The 17,158-nt window shown below is 37.1% G+C and overlaps 1 long non-coding RNA gene across 1 annotated transcript in view; it reads right to left on the minus strand.

Annotated features, from left to right (window-relative positions):
• Positions 1–17,158, minus strand: part of LOC146767372 (uncharacterized) — a 52,945-nt gene that overhangs the window by 21,466 nt on the left and 14,321 nt on the right. Inside the window, exon 2 of the long non-coding RNA XR_014956067.1 lies at positions 1–17,158. This exon is cut by the window's left edge and continues 21,466 nt beyond it; it is cut by the window's right edge and continues 12,776 nt beyond it. This is a non-coding gene — a long non-coding RNA (uncharacterized LOC146767372).

Genomic DNA, 17,158 nt, shown 5'->3' on the forward strand with positions numbered 1-17,158 from the left:
TCAGCACAGATATATCTATCTTTTCTGATTAATAACTTAGAGACAATGAAAATTTTTTGTCAATGCTAAAAAAATCTTACACTTGTTTGCAGAAGGTTCAGTACCCTGACACTTCAGAACTGCACACTGAATACTCAAGTAGTCCTTGTTCAGAGAAATTTTTTTATGTTTCCTAGGTAATCTGTACTGGTAAGATGGAAAATTACCTAATATAATAAAGCCTACAATGGCTAGCTGTGGATACCCAGTACATATTAGAGATTAGTACATAAAGTTGCTGATCATTTCATCCATGATAAGAACGTCCTACTAAAGGCTGAACTGGGCTGATGGGAAATTCCTTTCCAAATACAGGAGACAGATTTTAGAGAGTTAGAGCAGAGGGTCTGTAGCCATTAGGCACTTAACCATACCAAGGCATGGCTTCCCAAGTTCCATTATTCCTCAGGTGTCAGCAAATAGTCATGAAATCCCTTTGCAAAGGGATTGTTTAATTTTGCCTCTGGAGGTTGTTTGTAGTAAAGCATAGCTGCCTGTTGTTAAGGTCAGTTAGCTCAAATGTTAAAGGTCTGCACAAGCATATCTAAGTTCCAGCTCTACTAATGATCCATATGAAAACTTATTTCATCATGTGGTTCCACGTGATGGAATTAAATAGGAGATTACACATTAAGAGATGTTATTAAAAGAATATTATGGCTACAAAGTCAAACACTTAAAAATTTTAAACACTAAAATTCACATTGCCATGAAATCTTAATTCATTCTTTTCCTGTTGTTCACATAGAGCACAAGATAAGCAACAGGTCAAATTTGGTTTTTTCCTGGGACAATCAAGCCCCAGGAAATCAGCTGCATTTTTTATCTTGTACTTGGCAGAGGATGCTTACTTAATTGTTATGCTGAAGAGGACTATGAAGCCTAAAAATAAGGACAATTATGTAAATTTTTTATCTACCATTCATGTATCATAAAAATATTTTGAAAAATAAAATCTAGTTTCAGGAGTGATGCAAATCTTATCATCATCGAAAGTGCTTCATGATGTGTGAATTTAGGGCTTTTCTTTGCCTGTGTTTATCTCAAAGAGATAGAAAATTACTTCATGTTTCTAGGAGTGTGTGACTGGTACACCCTGCTCAAGACTCCTGATAATATGGTTAGCATACCTAGCACCATTTTATGAGGCAAAATCGTTCTCTGTGACAGAACGAGCTGCGTACGAGTTCCCTTCCCCTGCATTATCAAGCCCTGAAGTCTCTGTGAGTCAAGGACACAAAGCAAATAGATTTCTTCTTCCCTTCCTGTCCAGCATCAAGATTCCTGGGCACCAGGCTGATTACTTCCCTCCTTACTGGCCTGGAAGGTGCCAGGTCCCAGACATTGTCACAGGACAGGGAAGCCTAACAGCACACAGAGCACTGTCTATAAAATCAAGCAGCGGCAAGTCCTAAGTAGGTAACTTGGACAAGAAATGCTGTTAAACAGTGAGACCCATGACCCTCCCATGGCCAAGGATGTCTCCACAGTCTCCAAGGATTAAGTGACTTGGATTCTTTATATGATTTTTGAGTCTAGGTTATACTGGTTATATTGCCACTGGAAAATCTGTATTGAGATCTAGTCTGATCTGCAGAGGTCTTGGTGACTAGAAGCCATAAGTTAAGCTAGGTCCTAGGTGATCTGAAATAATAAATTTTATAGTAAATTATGTGTTAAGCTATTTATAAATTGTACTACATTGATTCTGCTTGTAGAAATACTGCAGCAATTCCTAATAACAAATTCTGAGAAAAGAATATTGAGAAAAGTTTTAATTGTAAATACAGTTTAGTGCCATCATCACTGTGCCAAGGGACCCTAAAAGAATCTGTCTGTCCCTTTAGTGTGTGACAGTGGTTTAGTCCCATCAAAATTAGAAATAAACTGTAATTATTGTGCTATGTAGACAATCAGCTTCATCCCCAAACTGGACTGTGAAATACACTGTTAATTCACAGTAGAAAAAAGTGTAGATGCTAGGTTATACATACAGTGCCTCCACAGCAGCTTAAACCCTGAAAATTTCAGCTCTAACATGTAGTGACTTGGGCTTCATTTCCACCATTCTTGGTGTCACTTGTCCTTGATGGAATTATAGCTTTCACTTACAGTGGTGATTATTGATTTTCCATAAATCTTCTTGCAAATAATTAAACTGATAATTGTGGCTTATACATGATTTATGAATATTAAAATCCAGCACACCCTGAAGCTTGGAAATGTTTCTCTCCTAGTGATGCCACAACTGATCTTGAATTGGTCATCTCAAGTTTGACTCCATAATTTCTTTAATGTTGTTTTCATTATACTATTGAACTGACCATCTGCTCAGATTATCACAGTAAATTTTCCAAAATCAAAATCCTGGGTTCTTCTTCTGATAATATAGGCACTCTTTGAAATAACCCACTGTCTTCCAATTAAAAAAATATAAATATTGAAACAGCTAATTTTATTTGTCTGACCCTCAAGGATTAGGGACCTTAGCTTTCTGTACTGTGCCAGCAGAAAATTAAATGCCCCAATCAGAATCTCAAAAAGGATTAGTGGTGAGCTGCAAAAAGATGCATAATGGGAATGAAATGTGAAATGCTCTTGAACCCAGGGCTTGCATCTTAAAGGTAAGAACTCGGAGTAACAGGTTAGTGAGTCCTGCCCCTTCTTGTCTGCCATTCTTCTGGAACCATAAATCTTGTGTTCCTTTCAGCACAAAGGCATAGAGCCAACAGGAAGGGAAGCACTGTCCCTACCTCAACCAGTTAGTTAACTGTTAGGGTAGGTTCCCAAGGAGGAAGAAGATGGCATAATTGAACTTTCTTAAGCAAACCACTGGCTTAGAGGGTAAGACAAGAGTTCTAGCACAAGGTAAGGTAACTACCATATAAAAGGTGGTTACACCCTACAAACTCATTTGAAGAAGAAATTAGTTATGATACCTTTTGTAGTTTTCAGTCCTGAAACTATTGTATAGTATAAAAATCCATTGTTAAACAGCCGCAATATTCCTACCCAGAAGTGGCAGCATTTTAGCCATGAATAAGCAGTCACCTGGCATATATGTAATTGGAAAAAGGGGAGAGGATCTGACTATTTATGAAATATTTTTCTATCACCAGGCTGAATGACAACAGCCAAAGGTAGTATTTTTTTTCCCATAGTTTCCTATGCTGCCTAAAAAACCCCAGGTAAATTATAACAATACCTTTCCATAACTTCCTTGTTTTTTCCCCTGTGAGCAAATGCAGACATTTACAATGGGCTTATCTTTGCTATCATGATAGGAAGACATCTGCCCAACAAGAAAACAAGAAAATTATCAACAGAGTGGACTTTTACTTGGTGCTACGATGCTTTTCATATTAAAGTCATAAGCTCATAAGTCATCTCCCTTAAAAGGGTCCATAATAAACTCAACAGGTAATTTGTATTTGAGGTTTGGCTTCTTCCCTTGTGACCACATTTAACTTGCTTTTAAATTAACCAGAGGAATGACTGGCAGGTAATACAGAACCAGATACATTCTCTTACCTGATATTACCAGATACTTTATACAATTTTTTTTTTTAATACTTGAAAATGCAATGATTTTTTTCTTTCTCTCTTTTTTTTTTTAATTTCACTTGCATTCTCTTTTATATGAGCCATAATAATCAGAGGAGTGGATTGAGAGCTGTCACATAGAGACAGCTTCCTTCAGTACCTGCCCTGCATACTAATGAAGGGCTTCCAGTCTGCAGGCTGGGACATGGATTCAGTCTTACAAGTCAGCCCAAGGCTGGAAATGAAAATTAAAAGCTATAAAACTCACTCAGCAGAATGGGAAGCTGGGATGTTGTATTGTGCAAGTTACATTCATGAATACAGTGAAAAGGACTAAAAGAATCTGCTGTGATAAAAAAATGCAGTGGATCAGGGAGATTACTTAGGAGAGCTGGGTATGAATTCCAGCTACTGATATGCTTTCATTTAATCTGCAATATCTGCCATTTCATTGTTCACTCTCCCTTTTATAAGTAACTGCTCAATAAATTACATGCAATAGAAGTAGTTAGTTTTGTACTTTGTGGCTCCCCACTATAAACTTTTGTCATGTGGAAAATCTAACAGTTCTGCATTTTAATCTGCATCTAATTCATAAAAGTATTATCTCATATCTGTGATTTGAATAGCCTTAATAGCTTAGTCTGAAGTTTTGCCTGTGAGATTCATGATTAGTGAAGGTATAACTCCTTTGCTCTATAGTATCCCTTTCTACCCTGAACCAGCAGACATCCAATGGGAAGACTGAAAACATCAGGCAGCCAGGAGTTTCCTGCCAAATTTCTGTGCAAAGAAGCTCAGACTAGGCAAAGTTAAAGCTGATTGTTGAGCTAAGTGGAGAATGTAACCAGGGAGAGGTAGGGCACTGTTCTCAAATACTGTATAACTTGGTTATAGAAGACTGAGTTTGCTTCCTTGTTCAGAATCTTAGAAGGAGTGAGAAATTTTGGTTATTTACATTCTGTTTCAGTTGTGTCTGTCTCTTACACCTGGAAAATAAGCTCTAGCTTCTCTACTTTGCAAGCAGAAGCAGCTTGGGGTTCAAGTATTCTCCTGAAGTAAAAGGAGATAACACTTTTTCCTTCCAGCAATGAATGTGGAGGAGCTCTGATAATGTGCATGTTTACCACACATCCAGAAGACATAAATGTCTTTTGATGAGCTGTTGGCAAATGAGAGCTATGGTAGAAATGTCCTTACACCTTTGTGGTTGAAAAATGCTGTGAATGTCACAATTTCTAGGGACTCTTCTGGGCACAAATCTGGCAAGTGAACTGCCCTGGATGAGAGATAGCACCTGGATAAGCCTATTCTGATGATGTTTGATTCCTAAAACTCATGATTGGATGTCCTCATTTTTTTTTTTCTTTAAAGGAAAAAACTCTGTGAGAATGAACACATTTTAGCATGAAACTGATGCTATAAGATCTTCTTGGGGCAGAAAGGAGTACTGTAGTCTGGCTGATAGAAAAGGGAGCTGGTTAATGTAAATGGTAGATCATAGCATACTGATTGCAAAGTTTTCTCTATGCTGGCATTTTTCTCCTGAGAAACATGGAAGTTCAAAAACAGTTCATTATCCTTGAAAGTAGGGGAAGTAGGCAGAGCAATACCTGCCTTGGCTTATCTGAGAGTTTCTCAGTCTGCTCAAAACCAAAAGAGAAACATATCAAAAGATGGAAAAGAAAATACTCATCGAGAAAGCACCCATTGAGAAAACCCTCATCACAGAAGCATTTCCAAGGTGTGCAGAGGTGCTGTTGGAAAAGCAAAATCTTAGTTCAAATTGAAATTGCCCAGAAATGTAAAAAAACCCAAGAAAGTGTACTTCAGGTATGTAAACAAGAAGTAGAAACAGAAGGAAGATATTGGCCCATTGTTAAACAGGAGAGGTGAATCCATCACCAACAACACTGAAAGAAAGAGGTTCTCAATGTTTTATTCACGTTGGTCTTTACCAGCACCGTTGGAGTGCACACCTTGGGAACAAAAATCCAGGTTAATGCAAACACAAACCAACCATCAGTAAAGAAAGAGTTGGTGTGTCAACTATTACAGGAGTTTGATCCCTATAAATTGATGGATCCTGCCAATAATCACCCCAAGGTAAGCAAGGCTGCTCTCCAAATCTTTGAGAAGTCATGGAGACCATTTGGCATCCCAGAAGACTGGAAGAAATCAACCATCATCTACAAGAAGGGCTTAAAGGAGGACCCAGGAAGTTATATGCCCATCAGTCTTACTTCAGTCCCTCAGAAAGTTATGAAAGGAATTATCATGGGGGCTATCACAAGTCAGATGAAACATGTGATTGGGAAAAGCCAGCATGGATTCACCAAGGGCAAGTCATACTTCACAACCCTTATCACCTTCAATGACAAAGTAACCTGTTTGGCTGTTTTGGGGTGAGCAGTGGACATTGTCTACCTGGATTTTTCCAAGGCTTTTGAAATGGTTTCCCACAGTCTCCTAGAGAAGCTGATGTGATCTCTGTGGTGGGTGGGGAACTGGCCAACAGGCAACACCCAGAGGCAGGTGGTGATTAGCTCCCTTTCAAACCAGCAACCTGTCACAAGTGGGGTTCCCCTGGGGCTGATATTAGGCCAAACACTGTTTAATACCTCCATAAGGCATCTGAAAGATGGGATCAAGCGTACTCCGCTAAAGTTTGCTGATGATACCAAACTGATCAGGGAACTGGACTCTTCAGAAGGGAGAGCCAACCCCACAGGAAGATCTGGATTGGCTGGAAAAGTGGGTTAACAAGAATCTTAGAAAGTTCAAAAAGGACAAGTGTAAAGTCTTGCACTTGGAAAACATAATCCAGGAGTGCAGCACAGGCTGGTATCTACTGGGTTGGGGAGCAGCTCTGTCAAAGGGGTCTGGGAGTCCAGGTGGACAAGAAGCTTGGTCTGAAAGAACAGTGGACTGCTACAGCAAAGAAAGCCAACAGGATGCTGGGTTGCATCAAAAAGGGCATCAGCAGCAGAGATAAAGAAGTCATTCATTATCCCACTCCACTCAGTGTTTGTCAGGACACACCTGGAATGCTGTGTTTAGTTTTGGTCCCTGCTATACAAAATAAAGATGTGGACAGGCTGGAGAGGGTTCAGAGAAGGGCCACAAAGATGATCAAAGGGCTGGGAAGCATTCTGTGTGAATCTGTCAGAATCATTACTCTTTTGAATCTTTCAAACCAAATGACATGAAGAAAAGGCAAGAAAAAGGATCATCAGGAGAGAAATAAAATCATCTCCTCTCACTCATAATCATAAATGCAAATATATCTATATTCAACTTTGTCTTTAATTTTGAATATCAGGAACAATTTCGATTTATTTTAGAAGGGGCAAGAAGATAGAGAATAGCAAGAGTGGGTTGTTTTTTGCATTCTCTCTTGATTTGTTCTGACAGATTCTTGCCATCTTTGAGAGTAGCCAGTTTCTAAAAGAGGACTGTTAAGTGCTGTTAATCTTAGAACTGGAAAGATTTCCTGCAACAGCCAAGTTTCATTCAGGCCCTGAAAACAGGCTGTGAACTCTGTGGCTTTTAGCTCTTCCTAAAAGTTGTCCGCCTTGGGCTGAAGAGATCTCAGTGAATCCAGTTTCCCACATGAACAGAAAAGGAATTCTCATTTCTCTATTTAAGTTCTCTGAGATATGAGTCAGAAATGTCTTCTGAGGGAAACCATCATGTCTAAAGACCATCAGCAGCACAAAATATCAAAGGAACATTGAGGAAATGTTTGAACACTTCCCTAGATTTCCTTGAAAAATTCCAAATACTTCTGTACCTGAGAGCCAGCCATGAACCACAGTGAATCTGTCTGGCCATAACTACTCAATATTGGCAGCTACAAGTATTGAGAGAGCCAAAGAATAAACCTTTCCTCCAAACATGTTCAATTGTTTGGACACTGTCTCTAGGGGCTGATGACACTTCTCTCAGTTTTAGACTTGCAATCTTGCAGCCAAAACCACAACAAGACAGGATAGGATGCAGGAAATAAATCAGATGCCACCCTTTTCTGGAAATTATTTTTTCTGCAGCTATTTGGCAACATTTTTAGGTTTGTGGACCGGAAGGTTGTTAGACTGAACAACTCAGGAGACAGGGAAAGGAACAAATTTCATCATTGGAATTGCTATGCATTCCTGCCCATCTTCACCTACCCAGTTTAATATCTATTATCTCTCCTACAGGACTTTTAAAAAATTGTCTTTGAAAAAGCTACAACAAATGGTTGAGTGAGGAGACAGTACTGGATATCTGTGCCACCACATTTAGATGAATCTTTAATGAATGAAATCTTTAATGATTCTTTAATGTTTAGAATACGAACTAAGATTCCTATTAACATTTTCTTCCCCAAAGTAGTGATGTGCCTTGTTCTCTCACAAATTCTCTTCTGGTCTTTCCTATCTTCCTTTTGTTTGCTTTCTGTCTAAAGAAGGTTTGATGCAGGCAGCCACAACAATCCTCAATTTGCACAATGCTCCGTGAACCAGTGACCAGAAAGTGGTGCTTTAAACAAATCAAAACTAGGAAAAGTCTGTCTAAGAAGAATGCTAAACCTGACACTTTGCAAAAATTCCTCTGCGTGCTGTGACACAAATGAAAGTCACACTCACCATCTATACTATTTTTTTCCCCATGGATCCTCATTTTTTAAATTGATAAAGTAAATCAATAAACAAACCAACACAAAGCATCTGGTGCCAGCACATCAATTCTACCTATGTAATTCTACTTGTTCACTTCTTTGTTTTCTAGAAGGCACACTTAATACTATCTTTTAAAGCTTTAAACAGAATGATTAAACTTAACTATATACACCTGATGGACAAAATAAAGACCTTGCTTTTGTTCATTTTTTCCCCCCATATCAAAACTCTCCCCCTCATTTTCTGTATCCAAGGAAGAATTAAAATGTATTAATTGATCACTTGCTGCGAAGTATACCTGACTGTAAATACACTTGAAAGGCATGTCACAAGCCAGTCTGAAAATCATCTGTAGAAGTATTCTCCTGAAAGAGGTTAATGCCTGAATTTCTATGACCTGACAGGTGTAGAAACAAGGTTTCCTGCCAGAGGAATGGGTGATAGATGAGTAGAATCTTAGCACCAAGAGCCCATGCTGCAGAATGCCTAGAAGAAAATTGAAGTCAGAAGGTGAACTCCAGAGCTACCTGAACGATCTGCAATGGCTTCAAAGGTGTTCCCTTGCTTAAACATGATTTTTATTAAGTGGAATTTCAAAAGCTATGAAATGACAGCAATATGGGATCTATCTGTTTCAGAAATTTGGTGACCTAAAGTTTTCTTTGAATTTTGACTTCCCTTACACAAAGCAGTAATTTTCCTGGACTCTCATTTAGTCCAGAGGAAATGCTTCCTAGAGATGATAAGGCAGCAGTAACTGATTACTTGACATTTCCTTCATAAGTACCTCCAAAGACATCTGCTGATGGTATCTTGGCCCGGCCAAGTTAAGTGCTACATTGCTATAGTTGAATGATCCAATGCAAGAAGCTTTTGTCCCTGAGATAGGATCCAAGGTTGTTGACTAAACAGATCAACAGATCCAATAGACCATGGAAGAACCTTATCTTCCTTTCTTTGCTCATATTATAGGAGTTACTTTCCTTCATTTCTTCTGACAAAATCAAAACTTCTGCCACTGGAAACCCCTTGAGAGTTCAGTGTCAGGTATAACACACATAAACCTCTTCCTGGTTCAATTTGCATTTAAACTGTCCCACTGTGTGAGAATAGGCATGCTGCTTGAACTAACAGCTGTGACTTGTTAGACTACTAGAAAGAAGAGCTCTTTCTCTTCTTAGTAGGGGAGGCTATAAAATAGCAAATCAGGGGTAGAGGGCAGAAGCAGTACATTCCTCCCAGGGAAGGGAGCAAGAAACTAAAAATGAAACCTAGAATCCAAGGAGGTGGTCATGGCCTCCCTATGGCTTCTAGTCTTATTTTATAGGAGAATTCCTCCTTTGAAAGATTCCATGAAAAACACTGTATTGGCCACATCTACATCCTATTTTTTTTTAGAATCCCATATTTTTAAGTTTAAGTGGAGAAGCTTGAAAGACAAAGTTCTTAAGCTAGGAACTGTATCCCTGAATACAATGCATTCTGGATCCCTTAGGGAAAGGTTTTCAACACCATATCCCATTCACAGTTTTTAATGGCATAAAGGCAATATCGGTGACCTGGAGCAACAAACACCAGGAATGCATCTGCCACATTGATAAAGGTCAAAATGTCAAGAACCTACCCTCAAGATTTTTTAAAAATAACTTATAATTTCACAAATTTCTTTCTACCATAAGAAAGGTTTCTTCTGAATACCAATGTCATGTCTAGTGCATCTATCTGAAAATAAAGTCTCTGATAAATAAATTGGTTTCATTGCATTTAGATAGTAAATTCTGTATCCTTCACAGCAGCATTTATAAATAGGTACAATATTTACCTCTATGCAAATGTTTGGAATATTGTGGTAACTTATTTGAGATTTTTTAAAAATAGACTGAATATTTTATTAGTAGCTCAGTTACTTCAAAAACTATGTTAAAGCTAGAAAATGGTAGAAGGTAATATTTTTGTCCCATTAGAATTGCTCATCTATCATTTAAATTCTTCCTTACACTTGGTATTTGGGCTCCATTTTTCTTTTCTGGGGATAAAAATACTTATCTGCCTTAAATTACAATGTGAACTACTTCACTTAATGTTTTCCTTTACCATTTGTCTGGCTTGGAGTTTAATCATTACAACCCCTTCTAAGGCAGGATATGTTTTTATACTTGATATCATATTTAATAGTAAAGTCATAATTTAATAAAAATCTAAGATGATAAATGTTAATGTCTCAGCAAAATGTGTCTTAAAAACTGCTTGCTGCAAGACAGCATCATAAGGATTATAAATTTATCTGTCCCATAATTTAAATGCATCGAAACTCTCAAATGCAGAAAAGCATTCAGCAGTACTAAACAGCAGTTCAGGGAGTGATGAAGTATACTATGCCTAGTTCAAATTTTAGAGGGAATGCAGTCAGTCAGCTGGTAACTCATCACAAAGCTGTAGTTAGAAATTAAATTCTTGAGAAAGATGCTACCAAACTGTAAGGAAATTAAATAAGAACTTGGGTTTATACTTCATCAATAACACAGTAGTTTCTGAATCATATCAATATCGTGTCAGTTCAATCCTGGATCACCGAATGGAAAAGTACACTACAGGCACAAGAACATGAACAGTTTTCATCTTCCAAAAGTCACTTCTGACACCCCTATAATGATAGGGGTTTTGTTAGGTTGGACTTAAATGACACTAAAGTGAAACACTCTTCATAAAAGGAAAGGAAAGGCACCCTCCAACCCATTCTGCTCCCTCAAGAAGATCCTTGCAAGCTTGAACAGTAAACCAGCTTTTATTCTGACTTGAAATCAGTGCAGTAAAACTAAAATCCCATCAAAGCTCATCTCATGGCCAATCTCATCAGAGAAAATTGGGAGAGTGGAAAATATTTCAAAAATGAAATCACACTACCAGAAAGGGTGAAGAAAACAGTAAAATTTTCTCATCTTTCTCAGGCAATGAATGGAAACTTGGAAGCATGCAATACATTATTAAATACTACAATTAAATACAACTACTACTGAAAGCTCATGATCCAGCAAGAGATAAAGAACCTTATCTGATAAGTGGGTATGTGTGGGCTCAATCCTCTGTCCTTGCACTTATCAACCATAGAAACCCTTGGAGCCCATACTGAAACCTGGGCTTGAACAGACAGTCGCTTTGCTTTCCTGGACGTGCCCGATATCCACAGGACAGAAATCACGCCAGTCCTTAGCTTTTCCTTTTGCCTGTGCCATTGTATCTCATTACCAGCTTTTCTAGCTTTATTCTCTTTTACTTAGTAATTTTACAGCAAAGCTTGTGGCACCAAACACTTCCTGACACAGCTGTACATGGAGAGTAAACCTTCCTTTAGTGCTCTCACAAGAATGACAGAAAACCAAATGCACAAAGTCTCATTTCACAAGCTTTGCTTTTGAACTTCATGACTAGCTTGCTCTAAATTTACAAAGCTTCACCTTGTAAGCTATTAAGACTCCTTGTACCCATTACTGTATATGGGAGACAGTTCCAGAAGTTCTTTTTTCTGATGGCTTGAGAACTTCTTTCAACTTCCTGTCTAAATGCATTATTGATTAATTCTTATCCATCTGATCTTATATTTTAACTTTAATTGTTCTTCTCCCTACTTGCTGTTTACCCCCAAATGTATTTCTAGAAAATAATCATATCCTCTTTGAATCTTCCTCTTGGTCAGCCAAACCAAGCCATGTTCTTATAATCTGCTCTCAACAGACTTTTTTACCATTCCATTAAAGGTCCTTGAAGACCATTCCTGGATTTGTTCCAGTTAAAATGCAATTTTTTTTTTCAAGTACAGAAAATCAGTCTGATACCAGTAATCCAGATGAGATGTAACAGTATTTTGTCTTAATTGTATCAATATTTTCCAAAATCCAATGAGAAAGCTAGGCTTGACATTTACAAAGCCTTCTTCATGGCTTTAAAATGCTACCAGAATTTATCTTATTAAATACAGAGGTTTAACTTCTTGCATCCCTGCTGACCAATGAGCCTCCAGCTCACAGCAGAAGGTCCAAAATGCATGACTTTGCAGTATTAAATTTTTTTCTCATTGTGATGATTCTTGCTGACTGTCATGTCATTCTTCCTATCTCATAGGCAGATTCTCCTCAATATTATTAATACCTCCTAACTTTCCATTATCTTCAAATTTCATGAACACAAACTGAGTTCTGAATTAGGGTCATTAATGTGAAATGAGTAAAGAGAATCAGCCACAATATGAATTTTGAAAAATACCATAAATCAATCCTCTATGTTTTTACACCCTTTCTTTCCAAAAAACCTCACTGTAAGTCTTCAGATAGTTTTTTATTTCCAAATCATGTCCTCTTCTGCTTAAATAAGGATTTCCATGAACACAGTTTCAAATATTTTGCTTAAACCCAGATTTTTTCGGGTCCACTACACTGCAGTTTTTGAAGAAAACCCTTATCTTATCAGAGAAAAATGAGGTTTGTCTGACATTATCTACTTTTGCTAAAACCACCTCATATTTATCCAATTCTCTTTTTACCTCTACTTCCATGATCTTGGTTGCTCCTTCCTTTCAAATGTTTTCTAAGACCCTGCACAACATCAAGGTCAAAACAACAATCCTGTAGCTTTTCCCCTTCTTTTTTTATAAAAACAAACAAATTTTGATAGATGCCAATCTAATTGTACCACCCCAAAATTGAAAGATTAATTAAAAATCCTTGCTAGTGGAGTTGCAATTTCAAGTGCCAGTTCTTTCTGGCACATAATACAGGTTTCCCGTTTTCTCAGGTAAGAACCTTAAATTTTCTACATTCTTACACACTGGCAATAGTAAATTCTATTACCCTATAATTTCTTCCATCAAATATACTATCCTTGTCCTCTGAATATAATTACCTTTATTCTCCATTTAATTCTCAAATCATGAAGACCACAATTGCACCTTATAAAACCTCTTTTCATATTTAAATACAGTAGGTCACCAAAACAACAGAAGTACACGTTTTGTATTAGCACTATGGTTAATGTGCTATAAGAAATGGTCAACATAGTATAAAAGAGTAGAAAGGAAACTCCATTAACATAATTTGGCTCAGTGATATTAGAAGAGTATCACTGCAATCAGGAAAACATTCACAAGAAGATACAATTCCCACCACTTCTTCCTACTACAGGCACCAAGATTGTTGCAATTTTTTCATGTAGTGTGAAGAAAAAGCTATTACACCAGTTTCATTTCTTATTTCATGAAAGGAGGATGAGGAGAAAAATGTTGCAAAGGGAAATTAACATCTAAGTATTATGCCATGAAATTTTATCAAATAAAAAAGTGTGTACCAGGTAAAATGCAACTTTATAGACTGTAAACAGAAGGTCACATGGATTCACTGGTTTGTTATATTTGCTTCTTATTTTGTACTGTTTTCTTTTCACTATTACTATTCCATGAGAAAAGCCCATTTAAGTTCTTCCTGAGGCAGTGTATGTCAGAAAAAAGCCATTCCTATGCCATTATATGCATCTAAGAACAGGGAAAAATCACTAAAATTAAGTTCTTATTCTCTTTTTATTCAGAGAGTTATGACATTTCTTCTATCTGCAGTTTCAGCCTACAAAAAATGAAGTAAAATGTAGAGTTCTCACAGCTCTTCAGTCATAGTTTTCCATCATCCTTGAGACTGGAGAACTATGTACAAAATTCAGAGAAATGGAATCTCTTTTCTTTCATTCCAGCATCTCCAGACTCCCATCAAGCTCTGCTCAACCAACTTAGTATGCTTAGATAAACAAGGTAGCTGATCAATCTGACAGTTAAACATAATACCCTTTAAGATTTCTTCCAAGTTAACCTAAAACAGAACAAAGGAAAAGAGGAACTGGGTCTAAATAATTCTTTTGAATGCAGAAACAGACCCTAAAAGAGGTATTTTTCTTCCACAATACTTTTAAAGCACTCTATAGTTGTCTCAGAGAGATCTGCCTTCAAGATACTCTCTTCCTATTTAACTGCCTTGGCCTCTTTGTCATTCCCTTCTATGTCACTGTTCCCATTAAAGGGTCACAGATGTTACAGATACAAGCTTGTAAATAACAGCAGTAGTTTTGTTCACGTACGTTCATTAGAATAAAGTTTATAATTGCATAACCACATAGTATTTCCATGGTACTATTCCACTCTCTATCCAGGCAGTGCCTTTTTACGCATTATCCGTTTTCCACATGACTTCGAACATCTAAGAACATGTAATTGGACTATTTCATAGCAGTTTGGAGAAATTTGTTCAGGAAGCCTACATTCTGTTTTGCCCCTTCTGAATGCATGACTTAGAACTTTAGCATTCTTTTGAGGTATTTTTGTTAGTAAAATGCTTTTTTTCCCCTCTGAATTCAAAGGTCAGAAAATACTTTTAAAATCCTTTAGTGGGATCTCTAGCATATCACAGTCTATTAAATTTTATCGCATACTAAGGCTAGTTACTTATTTTTTACAAATGCAAGAAATTACCCCCAGTCCTGTTTTGATCTGAAGGTTATTCACATTCTTTTTAGAGAAATTTTCAAATCTTCATCTTAGGGGCTGTTGTTGAGTCTATCTCTGGACCGAAAAGAATTTTGAGATTTCTTCCTAAATGTGGATTTATTTGGATCCAGAGTCCAGAACAAAAGGATGCTACTGTACTATGCCTTTCTTCCCTAAAATGAATAGCTCTTAGGAATGTCAGATTTTCTCTACAGGAAAGTATTTAAACATTGTAATCAAATCACTTCTGAACAATTTCTTTCTCCCTTCTCTTAAAAAAAAAAAATAGGCAGACTGGGCTCTTCAGTTTTCAAACTACAAAGTAATTCTCCACAATTATTCTGTAGCTGTCTATCCACTCAAAGCGCTCACCATTCTCTTTAAAATGCAAGTCTCATAGTTAGTCAGGATTCCAGCACCAATTCCATATGCAAAATTTAAATGACTTCTCAAGTGGTTCATTTCCAATTCAATTTACCTATTTTTGCCAAATCATTACAGTAGGAACCATGTTGACTCATTTGTCCATATGACCTTGAAATATTTTTCAGAATCTCTTTCCTAGGAAACAACTCCTCTTCCTATTCTTCCTATAGATGAACAGACAGCATGTTTTCTGCTCATAAAGATATGATCTTGCTTTTGTCAGTGTTACAATATAAGTTCCTTTGAATGGCCATAACTTACTTAACCAGTCCAAGTGGTTGAGTAAGTTCCCTGACTTCATTCACTATTCACTATTTCTCCTATTTTGATATTATCTGCAAATGTTACCAAATGCCCTTAGTACTATTTATTTGTTAAAATAATAAGGAAAATAGGGATTATCATTAGCCACCCACCAGCCCACTAATAACATGCATCAATCCTTGTGCAAGGTAAACCCCCATTCATGATGACTCCCAATTAACAACTACTTTTTTGTCTTCCAAGTCCTCCAGCCAGAGCAGCATGTGCTTTGTTAACACTGTATAAGGTTCATTCTTGAATTAGGTTTTTTTTTGTTAGTCACAGTTCAGCTGCCTTATAAGAATCTGTATATATTTTCTCTATAGATTAGTAAACATATAAATGTCAAACAGACTGACTAGACTGATTTTCTGTACATCAACTTTGACAGGCATTCATTATATTTCCATTATTTAATTATTTTTTTAAAAAACAATTTCTTAATAACTTTCGATTATATTGGCATTGATTGATGCCAGGGTAACAGATCTATAATTACTTGGGACAGTCTACTTACCTTCTAGAATGCAAGCATAACCTTATTGTTCTCCCAGTGTCATGGCATAAATAATTAATTAGGGGTGAACATATGGACCTATGTTGATATCTGTAATAACAGGGTTCTAATCTTTAAATTCTTAGTACATGCTGCTGTCAGAGTCAGACTGCACTAATAAAATCCCCAGTATAAATGCAATATAGGTCAGAGCTTAGAAGTGAGTAAGACATACTTTGCTAGTAGATATCTCATATATTTTATGATAGCAAAAGAACACCAGGACTCAGATTTAATTACACATTCTGCTAATTAAAGAGCTTCCCTCCTTTTCTGTTTACCAAGCCTAGCTGGTGCTGTGCTTCTTATGTCCTGACAAATACTGTACCTCTACCTGACCCATGACTATCTTTTCTACCTCATTCTAAGTCAGGCAGCTTGTCTTATCTAATCTATTCCCACTCTTAGCAAGAGGAAGCAGCTTTAAGATGCAAGGAAAAAGGTTTTACCAATTTTCCCTCTGGCACTCATGGCACTCAAGAAGTGTCTGGGAAAGCCATGGTCTATGTTAATCTGTTCAGAGTTTTTGAAAATGGACTATTTGCTCTCCCTTTACAAAGGGGACCAGCAGGAGAAGGGAAGATGAGTAGAGACAGAGAATGCTCAGGGTATTTGGCAGCTGTATTCTGACAAGCCATTCCAGAATACTGAAAAACTGTTTTTCAGAGATTAACTGTTCAACCAAATAAATCTGAATCACCAGACACATATTGAGCTTGCTGAACAGAACTGTATATATTTTGCAAAACTGACATCTGTCAGATTATGAGTATCTATTCACTGTGATTCATCTCCCAAATTTCAGTCTTTTGACATAAATTGTGGCATCACTTCTTCCCATACATGTCATGTACAAAGCCTGTTAGTCTTAAAAGAAAGAAGAAAAGTAGGCTTAAGAGTCTACATTCCACATGCCTGCTACTTTTTTCCTAATTTAGACAAAAAGCAGGCAATGGTATGAATAATCAATGATGCTGGCTAAACAACATTTCTAACAATAAAAAATCTAGAAGTAATCAAAGAATATTTGTTCTCCCTTTGTGGTTCTAGATGTTAATTAGATATGCCTTTTTTTTCCCTGTGACCATGGTTGTAGACTTGCATGTC

The sequence above is a fragment of the Lonchura striata genome, chromosome 5 (assembly GCF_050655825.1).
Source record: "Lonchura striata isolate lonStrDom1 chromosome 5, ASM5065582v1, whole genome shotgun sequence".
Classification (NCBI taxonomy): Eukaryota; Metazoa; Chordata; class Aves; order Passeriformes; family Estrildidae; genus Lonchura; species Lonchura striata.